General features: G+C 42.8%; 1 long non-coding RNA gene across 1 annotated transcript; it reads right to left on the bottom strand.

Annotated features, from left to right (window-relative positions):
• Positions 1–8,281: 8,281 nt before the first annotated feature.
• On the bottom strand, positions 8,282–17,604 carry LOC123392381. The gene is made up of 3 exons (XR_006607104.1): positions 17,534–17,604; positions 16,096–16,267; positions 8,282–10,820 (listed from the first exon to the last, which is right to left on the bottom strand). It is a non-coding gene; the product is annotated as an uncharacterized LOC123392381 (long non-coding RNA).
• Positions 17,605–18,014: the final 410 nt, after the last annotated feature.

Here is an 18,014-nt window from a genome sequence, read left to right as displayed (position 1 = left end):
TGAAAAATCACTTTATTTCCATATACAAGCAATTCTTTATTATTATGTTCAATTAATCAACATATATTATCTGATTTTCACCTGAATTTGCTGAAAGAAACCAAGAAAACAATGCTTGGTCCTTGGGTAAAGACAGGCATGCTCACCTTGGCAATATGCTGGTGTTTCTGCACTTCAATGCTCTGGCGAGGCCACGCCCAGACCAAGCCGATGTCCACATCTAGACGGACATCAAGAATGTACCTGTCAGCACATTGGTGGTGCTGCTCAAGGATAATTCAGGGAGGGGCACCCGGAGGGCTCAATCCTTTCAGCATCAGCCTTCTGCTCAGGTTATGATCTCAGGGTTGTGAGATCGAGTCCCACATGGGGGCCACCCTGCTCAGCGAGGGTCGTCTTCTCTCTCTCCTTCCGCTGCTCCCGCCTGACTGTGGGCTCTCTCTCTCTCTCTCTCTGTCTCTCAGATAAATAAAATCTTAAAAGAAAAATGAATAGCTCGGAGAGTATTGCTTGATATGAACAGGGGTTAGATCATGTGGGGTCATGTGGTTGGCTGGCAGGGGCTGAACTGCCCCCGTGGGGTCTCCCACGGCTAGAACATGTGCCCTAGATGAGGTTTAATCTTTTCTCTGAGAATGTTGACTTTGGCCAGTGGCAGTGGTGGTAGAATCTATCTCCTGCAGAAATATACACGCTCTCTCTTGCTCTATTCATCTCTCCCTGTCTTTCTGTCTGTATCTTTCTGCCTCTGTCTCTCCATGTTTCCCACGATAAAGCACCCACTCACAATCACACTACATAGAGCCACAAAAGACACCTCAACCAAAAACCTCATGCACACAAACTCACAGCACACACACGGAACCCACTGGCTTCCTAGTCTTGCAGACAAAAGAGCATACTTTGTCACCTGGGAAATATGCCTGTCCCCAAACCACCAAGAGTCCTACCAAGAACCCCCAATCAGGGAGGGTCTCCAGACTGAAGATTGCAAGGGGGCCCCACCTGCCTTACCAGCTAGAGTTTTTCCGCAGGAAGAGACTGAGTCCAGAATACGTACCACCTCCCTCTGTTGATGTTTCCTGAGGCTGCAGGCACAAAAAAGAGGACACCATGAGTCTCTGGCCGTGCTGTATACTTGTCTGCCTGTACTGATCTTTAGTTCTCTGAATGACTTTAGGAAACCAGATGGAACACAGTGGTTGAATCCAAGGCCCCAAGAGTGGGACCTGGATGCCTGTATGAAGTCATTTTTCCTGGACTGTCTACCCAGTCCACTCAGGATGGCAACTACAAAATTCTTCATCCAAGCAAGAGAAACTCTTGTGGATGGAAAGGATCATACCACAGCAATTCTAAGAAGATTTGCTGTTGCCAGTGGTAAATATCCTCTTGAATCAGAAGATTGTGGGCAGGAAACAACCACTCAGGACTCTTCGCAAAAGGGAAATTATACATATGTCCTCTCAAATGTGTATGTGTGTGTATACACACGTATGTGTATATAAATGGATATATATACTTATATAAACACACATATATTTATATGTATGTATATATAAGCATATACATATATATATATACACGTTTATACATATATAAGTATATAAAATTATATATACACATACATACACACACACATACAGTTTGAAAATCACTTTAGGGGTGCCTGTGTGGCTCAGTGGGTTAAAGCCTCTGCCTTGGCTCCGGACATGATTACAGGGTCCTGGGATTGAGCCCAGCATCGGGCTCTATGCTCAGCGGGGAGCCTGCTTCCACCTCTCCCTCTGCCTGCCTCTCTGCCTACTGTGATCTCTGCCTGTCAAATAAAGTTATAAAATCTTTAAAAAACCATTTTACTTCCATGTACAAAAAATTTACATTAGGAAAATGAATTTTTTTATTATGTCCAATTCACCAACATATAGTGTATAATTTGATTGTCATCTGAATTTGATGAAAGAAACCAAGAAAGCAATGCTTGCTCCTTGGGGAAAAAGAGAGGCAACCTCACCTTGGCAACACTCTGGTCCTCTTCTTCTTTGGGCTGATGGCAAAGCGTCGCACAGACTGAGATTTTCTCAGACACATCTGGAAGGACATCAAGAATGTACCCATCAGCACATTGGTGGTGCTGTTCAAGATTAATTCGAGGAGGGGCGCCTGGAAACTCAGTTCTTTCAGCACTGGTCTTCCCGTCAAGTCATGCTCTCAGGATGCTATGATCCAGTCCCACGTGGGGGGCCCCTCCTCAGGGAGTACCTGCTCTTTCTCTCTCCCTCTGCCCTTCCCACCTGACTGTGCTTTCTCTCTCTCTCTCTCACTCTCTCTCTCTGAGAAATAAAATCTTAAAAAAATGAATAGCTCGGAGAGTATTGCTTGATATGAATGTGGGTTAGATATGTAATGTCATTGCTTTTCTATCAATCTTTATCAGTAGATTTCTTTGCCTTCCATTGTGTGTAAGGCTGGATAATCAATGGGTATATATTGAAATATATCTTGTTTCTATTTTCACCAGTCTATACCTCTGGGATGGGCAAGTGCTGAGTGAAGGCATGCTGCTGGTATTTCTCTATACCTATAATTTAGGCAGATTAAATTTAGGCAGATTAATTAAATTAGCCACATGTCATCAAAGACGAAATGTAAAAGAAAATGTGTGTTTTAGTACAAAAGCTTGTATCTAGACACATTCTTCTCAGCTGTTTTGGAAAACTAGTTCTATGAATAAAAACAGCATGTGCCCAGATGTATTGAAGTCAAGACTCAGGACACGAGAAGGGAGTTTGAAGGTACATGAAGACAAAAAGAGAGACTTCCATGGGCAAAGACCATGGAGATCAACTCTTCTTCCTAAGGACAAGAGAGAGCCTGAAGACACTGAAAAATCAACACGCTCTTCTGGGATCCATAGGAAAACAGAGGACACAGGGAAACCATGGCCCTCAGGAGACAAAAAAGGGAAAACAGGGGATCAAGCTTTCCTGGAGCAGACACTCTCTCGCAGAACACACCATTTTCTCAACCTCCCATGGAACATTCAGCAGGAGACCACATTCTCGGCCGGAAAACACATCACAACACAATCAAAGAGTAGATTCAATACAACAGCTGCTCTCAGACCTCTATGAAATTCAACTAGAGATCAACAACAGGAAGAAATCTTGGGAGAATCCCCAAGGAGCTGTGATTTAAAAATACACTTCTGAATAACACAGTGGTCAATGAAGAAATTTCAAGAGAACCTTTAAAATATTTTTCACCAAATTAGATGCAAATGTACCTTGACCAACATTTATGGAAAGGCAGGGCTTGGGGGAACTGTTAGGACTGAAAGTCGTGTGTCAGAAAATCAGAGAGATGTAACATGCCTAGGCTTGCTTAGAAAACAAGGCAAGAGTGTACTATCATAGAAAGCGAGCAAGAGAAAAAAATAATATTATTGCAGATACCATTGAAATGGAACATGGGAAATTCTCAGACCTAACCCATTAAACTAAGACACAAGCTCATTCCTTGTAAATATCAGTGAAATGAATAAAGCTGTAGCCTGATGAAAAATGAAAGAATAAGAGAGGACGTACATTAACATGGGACACAAGAGTCATCGTCACTACAGATCATATGGAGGTTGAAAGGATTCAAAAGTAATATTGGGTATTTACTCCCAAAGATAGAGATGTAGGGAAAAGAAGGGCCATCTGTACCCCAACGTTCATAGCAACAATGGCCACAGTTGCTCAACTGTGGAAATAGCCAAGACGTTCTTCAACAGACAAATAGATAAAGGAGATATGGTCCATATATACAATGGAATATTATGCCTCCATCAGAAAAGATGAATACCCAACTTTTGTATCCACATGGACAGGACTGGAGCAGATTTTGCTGAAACAAGTCAAGTCGAGATGAACCAGGAGAGACTATGGTCTCTGAAAAGCAATCTGAGGGTTTTGGAGGGGCTGTGTTGGGAGGCAGGGTGAGCCTGGTAGTAGGTACTATGAAAGGCACGTATTTCATGGAGCACTTGTGTGGTGCATAAACAATGAATTCTGGAACAGTGAAAAGAAATTAAAAAAAATAATAAAAATTGTTTTAAAAAGGATGAATACCCAACTTTTATATCAACATGGACAGGACTGGAGGAGATTATGCTGAGAAAAATAAGTCAAGCAGTGTCAATTATCGTATGGTTTCCCTTACTTGTGGAGCATAAGGAATAACTTGGAGGACATTAGGAAAAGGAAAAGAAAAGTGAATTGGGGAAAATCAGAGGGGTAGATGAACAATGAGACACTGTGGACTCTGAGATACAAACAGGGTTTTAGAAGTGAGGGGGATGGGTGAGCCTGGTGGTGGGTATTAAAGAGGGCAGTATTGCCTGGACCACTGGGTATGGTGCATAAACAATGAACACTTGGAACACTGAAAAAAAAATAAAATCAAATTTTAAAAAGTAAAGTAATACATGGAAAAATACTAGGATGGCTTAAGCAAAAAGGCCAATTCCTTCCAAAACAGAAACTCTGAAGACCCACGCAAAGGAAATAGATTATCTGAATTGGCATATATCAAAGACAGTGAATCAACAGTTCATACGTTTCCCAGAAAGGAGGTGCCGGCCCCAGGTGGCTGGACTGGTGAATTCTATCAAATCTAACAAAGCATAAGAGCCTTGCTGTGTCTAATCCAGCCATCACACTCTTAGGTATTTATCTAGTTGAGCTGAAAAATTATGTTCCTATGAAAACCGGCCCAAGAGTGCTTCTATCAGCTTTCTTTAGGAACACCACAACTAGAGGCAACTAAGTTGTCCTTCACAGGGTGAATGGGTAAACAACCAACAATATCCCCATACAATGAAATAGGATTCTGTAAAAAAAAGAGCTGAACCTTCGGGGCATGTAGTCGGCTCTCTCAGTTAAACACCCAACTCTTGATTTTGGCTCAGGTCAGAATCTCGGGGTCAGGAATTCAACCCCGTGTCAGGTAAGCTCCATGCTGAGGAGGAGCCTGCTGAAGTTTCTCTCTCCTTCTTCCTCTGCCTCTCCCCCACACTTTCCCTCTTTCTCTAACTAAAATAATAAAAGAAAAGAAAAATAATTCAGGTGTCAAGTCACAGAAAGATATCAATGAATGGTAACTGTATAGATAGAGGGGAAAGCTGTCAGTGTGGAAAAGCAACATGGCTTACAGTTCCAACTCTATCATATTCTGGAAAAAGGAAATCTAGAGCGATGACAAACCATCAGTGGTTGCTCTGATTCCTAGAGAAAGTGCAAAGGCATTACTAGGTGAAACACAGGATTTTTATGGCAGTGAACCTACCCTATAAATGGTGGATACAGGACTTTACCCATTTGTCAAAACCCATACTACTGCTCCACACAGAGCAGGCCTTAATAGCAATGGTGGAATTCAGTGAATAATATCTCTAGGCTGGTTTGTTATTTGTGACAAATGTTCCACAATGATGAAGGTTTTGATACTTGTGGAAAAGGTGCACTGTGGGATAAGGGGGATAAGGGAACTTTTTTTGATTATCTCTTCACTTGTTAGGATACTCTAAACCTACTCTAAGTATTAAGGTCTATTGATTAAAAATTAAGAAGAGATCTCTTTGGCTAGTGTTTAACAACACACTCATGTCCAAATGTTAGCTTCACTATACCTACCATTTAACGTTACCAAACTCGAGTTGCAAATGCAGCTTTATTCTTGTGGTTATAAACTCATGAGTGACCAGCTGAAATTCAATGTTCACAAAAATAATATGGCTTGGTATCTTTGTCTGAAGTATGGGACACTCACAGGCTAGTATAATGATACAGCTTCTTTTTTTCTTTTCTTTCTTTTTTTTTTTTTCTAGCAACAAAGTGAGAGTGTGAGCAGGGGAAGGGCATGGGAATTGGAGAGAGAAGCTTAAACAGCTCCATACCCACCACGGAGCCACACATGGGGCCGAGCTCCGGTCCCTGGCATCATAACCTGAGCCAAAATCAAGATTTGGACACCACATAGGTGCTCCTACAGTAATTATTCTTGAATCCGATTCATGAATGAATTCCCATGGTACCTTCATGGGATCCATCATATTTTTATATGATGTTTCCATCTTCAGGCCCATAGCTGGGTGAATTTCTCACCTGCAAAGGAAGGAAATGTCAACATTTGTGACAACCTGGATGGCCCTGGAGGACATCATCTTAAGTGAAATAAACCAGACCCAGTTAGACAAATATGGCATCATGTCACTTATATGGGGCACCTCCAATAGTCCAATACGTAGAAGCAGAGAATAGAATAGGGGCTTGGAGGAGGAGCAAATAGGGGGATATTGATGATAGAACAAAGTTTCAAAGGTACAGAAGAAATGAGTCTGGAAATGGACCTTGCAACATGGGGCCTGGGAATAAGAACCCTGTATTCCAGGCTTGAAAATCAGTAAAATGTTGGAATGTAGGTTAAGTTTAGCTTAAGTGTCCTTTACTACCACAGGAAAAGATGGGGGAAAGCTCTAGCAGACACTGTATGAGACTATAGAGAAAGACAGAAGGACACTGTCATTGAGAGTGTGGGGTTGGTGACTTGCCAAGAGTGACTATACTGAGGAGTGGGAAATCTGGGACAGGAATGGAGTTGAATCCTTGGGGAGAGAGATCCCTCAATACCTGAGATCTGCCCAGGGCACCTGAGATCATGCCCTGCAGTCCTGAACCAGGGCTTCCTCAGTTTAGTCCCATTCTCAAATCCTCCTGCCCCAAGTGGGAGTGTGGGAGACACTTGATGCCCTGGAGGAGGTGCCTGAGCCAACGGAACAGTCCAAATCCTAACTCAGCCCCCCACCACTGAGTTTCAATCCCCAACTGGAACACAACGCAGATGGCCCCGTGAGAAACCCCTCTGAAGGGCCAGAGGAATCCAAGGGCCATCCACCCACAGCATTCATACTCCTAGCTCTCTCATGTGGAGCCTTCCCCGTGACCAGTGGACCACCCTCAGGGACCAGTGGTCTGCTGGGATCCCAAGCTCATGCAGAAGCCAGGTCATTCCAAACCAACTCTCCCATGATGGCTCTACAAAGAATCTGCTTCCCTTCTAAGGACTCAGCATCCCTGAGCCATTCCTGCCAGTTAACTGGTAAAATGGCAACCTGGCTTAGTGCTTTGGTGGTTGAATAAATCAAGACAGGGACCTTCAGTGTCTCCTTGGTTATTGATTTGAGTAAGTCTCCAAACAGCCTGGACAAAGGGCTGGCTGGCACAGAGTGAAAAGGGGCTGCACAGGCTCTCAGTGGGCACCTTCCCTGTTCCTTCCTCCCTCCCCCAGGCCCAGTCTCTATAGACTCCTCATTCTTCTCTACACCCTGAAGTGGCAGGGGACCATGTCCCACCTCCTTTCAGGGGAACCCCCTGGGGCACCTGTGTGGCTCAGTGGGTTAAGTGTCTCACGTCGGGTCATGTCGTGATCTTGGAGTCCAGGGATCGAGCCCATCCCCTGCTTCTGCACTCAGCTTGGTGCCTACTTGTCCCTCTTCTCCTCCCCACTTTCCTCATATCCAATGACCGTTCCCTCTCTCTCCCCCTCAAGTAAAATCTTCTTTCAAAAACCGGGAATATACAAAGGACCCATAGGGAGGGACCCTTCTAAACCCAAGCCCCGCGAAGCTCCCCCTCTCATGACACTCCATGAGGATCACCCAGACCTGTTTTTGCATTTATCTCTCCTCTGCTCTATACTCGTTGGCACCTGAGAATCGGTGACCGTTCATTGAGAGACTAGATTCAAATCTAGGCACGACATTCTGTTGCGTGGTTAGGAAGCAACCAAATTGCTTGGTCCTTGGTGAGGAATCTCATCAGTTGTTGACAATATGTAAATAATGAAGTCCTATCATTGAAAACCAAGCACCCTCTTAGTTCTATGTTGATTTCCTTCTGGTCTTGCTGTGTGATGCCAGGTGTATATATTCATTGAGCATGGACTCTCTCCATGCTTGCACTTACTAGCCAACAATGGGAGAGCTCTTTAAGAAGGCAAGGTCCCCACTGGAGCATGGACACTCCCTGACCCTGCTGGACAAGCCTGTCAAAACAGAGACAATGGACACCAGGCTGTTACGAGCATTTGAGTTCTTATTGGTCAGTGTCCCTAAAGTGTGTAATTCACGGCATTCAAGCATGTTTTTAGGGCTTATGGGGGAGAATGTTATCCAATATACTACACTAGGTCCCCAATTCTTCTTTCTTTTTTTTAGTATGCTCCATGCCCAACATGGGGACTGAACTCATGACCCTGAGATCAAGAGTCAAATGCTCCCCTGACTGAGTCAGCCAGGAACCACCCATTATGATCCCTATTCTTATTCTATTTGTACCATGCCCTGAAAAGGGACCATGCCATGACACTGACCACTCTCTATCTCAGCTCTACAAGGCAATCGCAATGAGGGCAGTGGAGAGAAGGCTAATCATGAACCGGTTCTCTGAGTCCATTTTATTGTCCAAGGAGTGTCCCTGGGCTCACAGGATTTCTGCATTACTAGGTCTTACTCATACTGAAAATGCCATCAAATACGATGAAAGGGTCTCCTCAGTTCTGACTGGACTGAGGTGTAGCCCAGCAGTGAAACAGAGTTTGACTGGGTTGTCCTAAATGGTGCCTCCAAACCCTCAATATCTTTGAACTAACCAGGCTTTCTATGTCCCTTTCCTAGTAAAGACTATGGCAAGGTCTGTACTTGTGGAGCTCAGGAGCTTTGGTGGTCTATGTGACCCCTGAGATGACCTCATAATGCTAAACAGCACTTGGGATTTCCCTTGGCTCAGGTAATTCCTGACGTACACACTGTTACTACAGCTCTATGCACAGACACTAATGAATCCATGTCTGAGTAGTCAGTGCAGTTCAGTTCAGTAGTTAGAGCATGAACCCTGGGACTATAGGCCTAGGTTCACCTCCTGGCTCCTTTACATAGGAGACCATGAACCTGGTCACATTCATCCCTATGCCTACGTTCCTCCACCTGGGAAATACGGAGAGTAAACAAAACATCCAATATGTGTGTGATGAGCATTACTGAATTAATGCATCACATGGTCTGGGAGGCTCATTGGAGGGTATGGATCTTGTCTGAGATCTCACAATTTCACAACTTCCAGAGCTGGATCACATCTGGGCATTTGACTTCCCAGACCATTGCTTTGTGGTACAGCTGCTTTGCCTAAATACAAGTGTTTTACCCTAACACAATTTCGTTTGGATGGATTAGAGGCATCAAGAAGTCAATAAGGAAAAAACAACCAATTGCTGATTCCCTGAATACACTCTCTGGGACCCTTGGTCAGAAATAATCATGATTATTCTCTAGATTGTTCCAGTTGCCTGACTCATGGTCAGCAGGCCAAATGAGAGGAATCCCAGGGTAAAGGATGGCAGGGTCACTATTGCAAAGTCTAGTGTTTTAAAGCATGTGAAACAATGCCACCTTGCATTATGTATTCCTCACACAAACATAAGTGCCTCCAAACAACATATGAGTTCCTGAGGCCATTGTCACAGAAGAAAACCATAGCTTAGCTGTTGGAAAGAGATCTGGAGGAAAGGTCAAGAGAACTAACAAACACGATCCATCAAAACCACTCTAATGAAGACTCTCTGCTTTTGAGCTACCATCCTATGGGCAAGTGTACATGTTTATCCACTTACACGTAAAGTTTGTCTCTACTCATGGTCTCCACCTCCCATCGTTCTTTGTGCATTCCTAACAATCTATGTGCTTGGGTATCAATCACTCATTAACACAATTCATTAACCAATTAGCCATCTTTCATCATATGTTGAAAGACTGGCTATTCATTGTGTAACTGAGGACAAAGTGTCCTTATAGTTTCACTATACTTACTTCTGGGGAACTGAAAAGGATGGGGGATAGCATATGACCTAGACAGCATATCACCTAGAAAAAGTACATTTGGATAACAGCCAAAGAAGAATGGGAAACATCTGCTTGGGGGTCATAAGTGAAATGTAGACTCTTCTCTTCTTTGGATCTCTTTGGGGCACCTGTTTCTAGGAACAAACCAACATGTCCCCCAAATCCTGAAATGCATACCCATTTTGGGATAAATGGTATAGGAAGACATTGTAAAACATGGATAAAACAATCATAAATATCCTTCATATCGACCTTTCCGGGTTCACTCTCACTTTCAGAAAGGAGGAATGGGAATGTATAATTTTGGACGTTAAAAAAGCGTAAATGAAAATAGATGTTGCCGTGTTTTCTCCCCTAGGGAAACCTAGTTTGTCAAGGGTTGGGTGCAGGATATCAAAGGAAGGAGTACATTTTTCAAAATGGAGGACAAAAGTCAAGGCAGCTAGCTTGGTAGAATAACCAAAAATAGAAATCAAGGGATAAAACTAAACTATAAAACATTTGTATAACTCTGAATGACAAGTTGGAGAGAGAAAATTTTCAATAATGAGAGAATAGTTGGAGGAAGAGTGAACTATCTGATTAGCAGCAAACAGCAGTCAGGAGATCTGGAAGAACATACCACAACAGCAGCCACACAATCCAATCTTGTTTCCCATGTTGAGAGCTCTACGTGTCTCAATGACTCACTCAGCTCAAAGAGGGGCTGTTGGACAGGACAGCCATGGTGATGGTGTCATCATAGACCTTTCAGAGTCACTGCAGCTGCACAGCGGCCAACTCCTGCTGTCCAGACAGGTGGCTCTTCACAGACAAGGGTCTCACGTGAGAGGAAACACTTCCTTTCCAAAGTTGAAGTCTGGTCTCACACATTATCCCTCTGTTTTTGAAAAGAAATGACATGAGGGGAGGTGGCCTGCCCCCCAAATAGAGTCACTAGCACATCTTTAGGGTGAAGAGAGGAAAAGAAACACATATTGAGAATAGATAGAGGTCCCATTCTTTTTTTAAAATGTTTTTTAAATTTATTTTTTATTTATTTTCAGCATAACAGTATTCATTGTTTTTGCACCACACCCAGTGCTCCATGCAACCCTTGCCCTCTCTAATACCCGCCACCTGGTACCCCGACCTCCCACCCAGGCCCGTTCAAAACCGTCGGATTGTTTTTCAGAGTCCATAGTCTCTCATGGTTCACCTCCCCTTCCAATTTCCCCCAACTCCCTTCTCCTCTCCATCTCCCCATGTCCTCCATGCTATTTGTTATGCTCATAAGTGAAACCATATGATAATTGACTCTCTCTGCTTGACTTATTTCACTCAGCATAATCTCTTCCAGTCCCGCCCATGTTGCTACAAAAGTTGGGTATTCATCCTTTCTGATGGAGGCATAATACTCCATAGTGTATATGGACCACATCTTTCTTATCCATTTGTCCTTTGAAGGGCATCTTGGTTCTTTCCATGGTTTGGCAACTGTGGCCATTGCTGCTATAAACATTGGGGTACAGATGGCCCTTCTTTTCACGACATCTATATCTTTGGGGTAAATACCCAGTAGTGCAATGGCAGGGTCATAGTGAAGCTCTATTTTTAATTTCTTGAGGAATCTCCACACTGTTCTCCAAAGAGGCTGCACCAACTTGTATTCCCACCAACAGTGGAAGAGGGTTCCCCTTTCTCCACTTCCTCTCCAACACTTGTTTTCTGTCTTGCTAATTTTGGCCATTCTAACTGGTTGGATACTGTTATGCTGAAAATTAATTAAAAAATTAAAAAAAAAAACAAAGAAGATGTGGTCCATATATAAAATGGAATATTATTCAGCCATCAGAAACAATGAAAACCCACCATTTGCACTGACATGGATGGAACTGGAGGGGAATATGTTAAGGAAAGAAGAGTCAAGCAGAGAAAGACAATTATCATATGGTTACACTCATCTGTGGAACATAAGCAATAGCATGAAGTGCCATAGGGGAAGGGAGGGAAATCTGAAAGGGGAGATGAGAGGGAGATGAACCATGAGAGACTATGGACCCCAAGAACCAACCTGAGGGTTTCAGAGGGGAGAAGTGTAGGGGGAAGGGGTAACAGGGTGATGGGTATTGAGGAGGGCATATGCTGAGATTGGGTGTTATATATATATATAAAGAATAGATCATTGAGCACTACATCAAAAACTAATAATGTACTCCTATACAGTGGCTAAATGAATATAATCAAAAAAATTTAAAAAAAAAAATCTGGGGCACCTGGGTAGTTCAGTGGGTTAAGCCTCTGCCCTTGGCCTGGATCATGATCAGGGTCCTGGAATCGAGCCCCACATTGGTCTCTCTGCTTGGTGGGGAATCTTATTCCACTCCTCTCTCTCTCTGCCTGCCTCTCTCCCTACTTGTGAGCTCTGTGTGTGTGTGTGTGTGTGTGTGTCAAATAAATAAATAAAATCTTTAAAAAAAAATCTATCCAGGTTTCCATCCAGGGGCTCGTAGTATGGCTCCAGGGGTCATGATGGGCAGCAAATGGTACATGCATCAGCACATGAAAAAGGATTAACGTAAAGTATTTGTTGCCAAGTTATGATCACATCCCTTAAATATATCCCCAATTACCAATTTTGTGAAATAGATCGGTGTATATCTTGATCTTATTTAATTGACCACAAATGTCCCCTATTAATTGGACACCTTTCCTGAGTTAACTGTAACATTAAGACAACACATATCCTTTGAAATCAGGTATAAGTTGATAATAGACTCAACATTCTCCCCACGCCCAACAAGGAAATTGTGGATGTCATCTATAACGCACATTGTTTCATTTTCTTTTGAAGAAAGAAAGGAAGCAAGGTTTCTATCTCAAAGACAGGCTTGCTTCCCTTGGTGGTAGATGGGACCACTTTCTCCATTGTGTCTCCAAGAAGGTTCTCCAAAAGGCCATTGGACGGAGCTAGGACACAGAGAAGCTGTCAGGACATTGGAAGTGCTGCTCACTTATTACTCAGGGAGATTTGCTTGGTGTGGACATGGGGCAGGAACGTATGCATATCGTTGGTTAACCAGCAAGGACTGAGCAGCTGCTGGAGCATCTTCCTCAGTGGTTGAAGGCAGGCCAAGAGAAGGAGCAGGAAGGAAATGAGAAATAGAGGCTTTGTCTTTCTAGCTAAGGGGAACTTAATCCATGTGAAATGGTCTATCTAAAAAAGGCAAACATTAAAATGTATGTTGTTTCAATGATGGAGTCCCATGATTCCTACCCATTTTAAAGCACAGCAAAATTACACTTATTCAAATGTTATAAGACCTTTTCAGCCTCCATGCTTTTTATACACAGCTACTGTATTCATCACTAGTCTATTGGATTTTTAACTTTTTTACTGTGATGAAGAATATAGAACATTCATCCTTTTAATCATTTGTCTGTATACAATTCAGTGGTTTTAATTATCTTTACACATGTATATTCATCACTACTATCTATACCTAAAACTCTCTCATCCTATCCAACATAACCTCCATTCCCAGGAAGAGATAACTCCATCTTCCCCACTGCTTCTGGCTCTTAATAACCTCTGTCTTTATGAGTTTGCCTATTCTAAAGACATTATATTAGTGGAATCATACAATATTGGTATTTCTGTGCTAGATTGATCTCATAGAGGATGATATTTCTTCAAGGTCCATACATGTTGGGCATATTTCAAATTCTTTTTTATAGGTGAATAGTACTTTATTGTGTGTATATAACACATTGTGATTGATCCATTCATCATTGGAGGGACTTGAGGGTTGATTCCACTTTTTGACTAATGTGAATAGTGCTGCCAGGAGCACTGATGTATGGATTTCTGTAGAATCCTGGCATGGAACCTCTTCAACCTCAGCCGCAGCAACATCTTCCTAGGAACAACGCCAAAGGCAAGGGAAGCAAGGGAAAAAATGAACTATTGGGATTTCATCAAGATCAAAAGCTTTTGCACAGCAAAGGAAACAGTTAACAAAATCAAAAGACAACTGACAGAATGGGAGAAGATATTTGCAAACGACCTATCAGATAAAGGACTAGTGTCCAGAATCTATAAAGAACTTAGCAAACTCAACACCCAAAGAACAAATAATCCAATCAAGAAATGGGCAGAGGACATGAACAGACATTTCTGCAAAGAAGACATCCAGATGGCCAACAGACACATGAAAAAGTGCTCCATATCACTCGGCATCAGGGAAATACAAATCAAAACCACAATGAGATATCACCTCACACCAGTCAGAATGGCTAAAATCAACAAGTCAGGAAATGACAGATGCTGGCGAGGATGCGGAGAAAGGGGAACCCTCCTATACTGTTGGTGGGAATGCAAGCTGGTGCAGCCACTCTGGAAAACAGCATGGAGGTTCCTCAAAATGTTGAAAATAGAACTGCCCTATGACCCAGCAATTGCACTATTGGGTATTTACCCTAAAGATACAAACGTAGTGATCCAAAGGGGCACGTGCACCCGAATGTTTATAGCAGCAATGTCCACAATAGCCAAACTATGGAAAGAACCTAGATGTCCATCAACAGATGAATGGATCAAGAAGATGTGGTATAGGGCGCCTGGGTGGCTCAGTGGGTTAAGCCGCTGCCTTCGGCTCAGGTCATGATCTCAGGGTCCTGGGATCGAGGCCCGCATCGGGCTCTCTGCTCAGCAGGGAGCCTGCTTCCCTCTCTCTCTCTCTCTGCCTGCCTCTCCATCTACTTGTGATTTCTGTCAAATAAATAAATAAAATCTTTAAAAAAAAAAAAAAAAAAAAAAAAAAAAGAAGATGTGGTATATATACACAATGGAATACTATGCAGGCATCAAAAGAAATGAAATCTTGCCATTTGCGACAACATGGATAGAACTAGAGCGTATCATGCTTAGTGAAATAAGTCAAGCAGAGAAAGACAACTATCATATGATCTCCCTGATATGAGGAAGTGGTGATGCAACATGGGGGCTTAAGTGGGTAGGAGAAGAATCAATGAAACAAGATGGGATTGGGAGGGAGACAAACCATAAGTGACTCTTAATCTTGCAAAACAAACTGAGGGTTGCTGGTAGGAGAGGGTTTGGGAGAAGGGGGTGGGATTATGGACATTGGGGAGGGTATGTGCTTTGGTGAGTGCTGTGAAGTGTGTAAACCTGGTGATTCACAGACCTGTACCCCTGGGGATAAAAATATATGTTTATAAAAAATAAAAAAAATTTTAAAAAAAAGAAACACGCCAGTGAAAATCCACAAAAATTTTAATGTTCCAAAGTTCCATAAGTAGCAAAAATTTGGAAGAAGGTAGAGTCATGATAGATTTTTGACAAATCATTTGGTAAACTTCTATTGAATTAGACTGATGTCTGTGTTAATTGGTATCTGTGACAATAAATTGTATCACCAGCCATCATTTGTCACCAGTTATGTTCTCACTGATTTCACAAACCTAGTAGGAAACCTAGTAGGAAAAGTAGGTCAGATATAGCCAAATATTTAACTCAACTCTTTTTTATATTGGTTTTGTTTTTCAGTCTGTAATAAATCTATCAAAGTAAAAAAAAAAAAAAGAATCCTGGCATGGTGATACACGACACTATACATTTGTCACAACCCCCAGAATGTCAAAGCACAAAGAGTGAATTTTAATGTAAACCGTGGACTTCTAGTTAATAGAAGTGTATTGATATTGTTTTGCAAATTATAACAAATGGACCACATTCATGTAAGATGTCCTTAATGGATGAATCAGGGGGCATGGGTTATGGGAGCTTTCTATATTATCTGTTCAACTCTTACATTCATCTAAACCTCCTGTTATAAATAATACCTATTAAATTTTTAAAATCTGAAAACACTTTTTCAGTCAAAGATCTGTTTCAGCCAATGTTCAAAAATCAGCTAAAAGTCTATATGTTAACTAAAGATGTTGTTTACTGTTAAAAGGAAACCCATTCTTGAGTTTGAAAAGTACCTGTATTCTAGAGCTACAGCAATACTGAATGGCTTGCTCATTTATCTTTGCATACACAAGAGAAGAATGTGGCTTAACATTTTTATGGTTTTCTCTTAAAGATAGGCCAGGGAATAAAATAGAATCATTATTCTTGAATGAACCTAATGAGTCCATTTCCACAGTACCTTCAAGTGGGTCATCTATAGGGTGCCCTCTGTTGTGTGGCCAGAGGTAGAGTTTCCTGAATCACTGCTTAGGACCAGTTGATATTCTTCACCTTATGTGAACATTTCTTCTTAATCCTTGAAGCAAGATCCCAGGAAATGCATCACAATAGAGAGAACTGTGGACAACTTGCTGGCAGAAGAACACAGGGAAACGGGTGATCATCTATTCCTAATTCAATCCTTTCATCCCATTATCCACCTGCTGCCCGCTCAGTAGAGCCTCCTGAATCCAAGTAGGACTTCTGGAGTTCTTGTGGTTGGCTATACGCTTAGAACACCCTATAGACAGATCCTGTGATCAAATACTTTTATTTCACTAAGGCATTAGAGAAATGCAGCAAAGGGCACTATCCATGACTGATGGCCTGGGTTCAAACTCCATTTAGAAGCCACAAGTGCCTGAGAAAGTGACAAAAACACTCTGTGTAATTCCCTGTTCTGAAATGTTCAAATGTGAATATGGCCTACTTTTTTACTATTATGTTAAGAGCCTAAACATAATTAAATACAAGAAAGCCTTATTACCAAAAAAAAAAAAAAAAAAACAGATGACTGGTGTTTCCTAATTGCCCTAAGTGTTCAATCCCTGAGTGACTGCAAGAAGGAAATAGACACTTGGTAGTGGTTGAATCCAGAGAGGGGATTTGGATGGCTCCACAGCAGGGAAGAAGGAAGCTCCCTCTTAGCTTTTACATGGGAATGATGTTTCACAGCTCATGGACAATACAATACATGTGACCATCTCCTGTAATTCCCAGGTCGGCCCTAGTGAGGTGGGTGAGGGCAGGGCAGAGGCTGTAAGCCTTATTCTTTTTTTATATAAACATATATTTTTATCCCCAGGGGTACAGGTCTGTTAATCACCTGGTTTACACACTTCACAGCACTCACCATAGCACATACCCTCCCCAATGTCCATAACCCCACCCCCCTTCTCACAACCCCCCTCCTCCCAGCAATCCTCAGTTTGTTTTGTGAGATTAAGAGTCACTTATGGTTTGTCTCCCTCCCAATCCCATCTTGTTTCATTTATTCTACAGTGGGAGGCCCTGAAATGTACAGAGATGAACTGACATGCCAGGAGTTACCATACAGATGAGGATGGGGTCCAGGAGAGGAATACAGTTGTTTCCCTGGGGAGAGAGATCCCTGAACACCGAAGACCTGCCCAGGGCACCAGATATCATGCCCTGTCGCCCAGAACCAAGTCTCTTTCTTGGACGCTCCTGCTGGAGGAGGTGCCTGAGCCAACAGAAAAGACCAGATGCTAACTCAGCCTCCCACCTCTAGGTGTTAATCCATAACCCAAAACACAAGGCAGTTAACCCCAAGGGAAACCCCCTGGAGTGCCAGTGGAAGACCCACTGTGGCCATCCTCCCCCAGCATGCACATTACCAGCTGTGTCACGTGGAGCTGGAGCCTTCCCAGGGACCAGTTGGCTATGCTTAGTGACCATTGAGTGGTCTGCTCAACTGCTAACTGACTCAGAATACGGAATATTCCAAACCAACTGTCACAGGATGCCTCTGCAGGATGCCAGATGGCCTCTGCAGGATGCCGGAGCAGTTACTGTGAATAAACTGTGAAAGTGGCCATCTGCATTGGTGCTTTGGTGGCTTAATAAATTAAACCTGTGACCTTCAGTGTCTCATAGGTTGATCTGAGAAAGTGTGCAAATAACCTGGACTATGGCCTCAGAGTGAACAGGGGGTCTGAACACTGGCTTGAGTGGGCAACTTCCCTACTCCTTCCTTCCAAAGAGTCTCCCCAGATCCAGGCTCTACAGACTTTTCTCCCTTACTAGTTCCTATAGGGGCAGGGGACAATGTCCTGTCTCCTCTTAGAGGGCCCCCTTTATACCCAGAACCTGCAGACC

The sequence above is a fragment of the Mustela putorius genome, unplaced genomic scaffold, assembly GCF_011764305.1.
Source record: "Mustela putorius furo isolate JIRA1106 unplaced genomic scaffold, ASM1176430v1.1 tig00000545_pilon_pilon_pilon, whole genome shotgun sequence".
In the NCBI taxonomy this organism is placed as follows: Eukaryota; Metazoa; Chordata; class Mammalia; order Carnivora; family Mustelidae; genus Mustela; species Mustela putorius.
Note: the sequence above shows the minus strand (reverse complement) of the source record. Positions and strands in the feature narration are given on the sequence as shown.